We start from the raw sequence: 2,001 nt of genomic DNA on the forward strand, positions 1-2,001 counted from the left end.
CAAAATGAGGATAACATATGAGATATACTAGACACCATTCAATGCCCAAATAGCCAAATAGATATTTCAGAAGGCAGAGTCAGATAAGAGCATAGAATATCTATTCAATGAAACATACAGAAAACTTTCCAAACTTAGAGAAACATGTAGACACCCAGACTCAAGAAATACAGAGGACCCCAAATAGAATCAACATAAGAAGATCCTCTCCATGGCACATCATAGCCAGAAGGGTAAAAATCACACACAACAACAGCATTCTAAAAATTGCGAGAGGGAAATGTCAAGTCACTTATAAAGGCTATCATACAAAGGCTGTCTATCCTATTAGGCTAACATCAGACCTCTCAATGAAAACAATGCAGGCAAAAAGAGAATGGGAAGTAATATTTTAAATGCTAAAAGAAAAACAATTTCAACAATAATACTATACCTAGCAAGATATCCTTCAAATGGGAAGAAAAGGTAAAAATGTTCTCAGATACACAAAACCAGAAATAATTTACCTACTCTAGACCAACTCTTCAATAAGTATTAAAGAGAGTGCTATATCATAAAAATTAAAGAGACAGACACAAGAGAACAACAACAACAACAAAAACCCCATAAAAAGTGGTTAAAAAATGGCTAACAAAATAGCAGAGACAAGTCCACAAATATTGATAATAATGTTGAATTTAAAAATTTTTAACTGTATTTATCATCACCATCATCATCATTATTATTTTAATTTGACCGGAGAGAAAAAGGGAAAGTGAGAAGTCAAATCACCAGGTCTGGGACTCAACCTATAGTTGGCCATGTGGGAATCCAGTGCCTTAACCACCATGCCACTTGCCAGTCCCAATAATGTTCGGTGTTAATGGATAAAATTCTCCAAAAAAAATGAAACAGACTGGATGATTAAAGAGCCTCCTTTATTTTTTATTTATTTATTTATTTTTTAGAGGTTTTTGCTATAGGGTGCATGCACTCGTCAGAGAGAGAGAGACAGAGAGACAGAAAGCAAGAAATCGTCCCCCAGGAGTGATGGTCATGCCATAATCCCTTCACCTCCATTCTTCTCGGGATCTTGGGCATGCATGCATGCCCAGTGTGAGTTTTTTAAAGCCACTGGGACCAGGACTTGATCCATGGTTGATTATATGAGAGTCCAGCAACATAACCATTACAACATCTGCTGGTCCCTAACCCCTGTTCTAATCAAACTACTTTTAAAGATCCAAAAGGCAAGAACCCTCCCAAATTTACTTTATGAAGTCTCTATCTCCCTCATTCACAAATATGTAAGGTCATAACAAAACAGAAAACTATAGACCAATATCTCTGATGAATACAGGTGCAAAAATTCTTCACAAGATAGAAATTCATAATTAACAACACTAAAAAAAGATTATACACCACAACCAGGTAGAAATTATCCCAGGAATACAAGGGTGGTTCAACATACAAAACAAAAAAACAAAAAAACCAAAACCATAAATATACCATATTAACAGAAGGAAAGATAAAAATTGATAAAAATTATATGATTCCTTCATGATTAAGACTCTCAACAAAACTGGTATATTAGAAACATTTCTTAATAGAATAAAGGCATGTATGAAAAACCCATAGCTTGGGACCAGCAGTCAGTGTAATGGCTATGTTGCTGGACTCCCATGTAGTCGACCGCAGTTCGCCTCCCAGACCCGGTGGCTTAAAACTCATGCCGGGCACGTGTGTGTGCATGCCCAAGATCCCGAGAGGAGAATGGAGGAGAAGGGATTGCGGCGTGGCCATCTCCCCTGGGGGGGTCATTTCTCACTTTCTGTCCCTATTTCTGTCTGTCTGTCTGCTGTCTGGTGAGCACATGCACCCTATAGCGAAAACCTCTCCCCTTCCCCCCGAAAAAAAACCCCCAAAACCCCCCCAAAACAAAACAAAACAAAACAAACAAAAAAACCCATAGCTAACATCCTATTAAACGGGGAAAAGATAAAAGCTTTTCCACAAAAAACT

The sequence above is a fragment of the Tupaia chinensis genome, unplaced genomic scaffold (genome assembly GCF_000334495.1).
Source record: "Tupaia chinensis unplaced genomic scaffold, TupChi_1.0 Scaffold000578_2, whole genome shotgun sequence".
Lineage (NCBI taxonomy): Eukaryota > Metazoa > Chordata > Mammalia > Scandentia > Tupaiidae > Tupaia > Tupaia belangeri.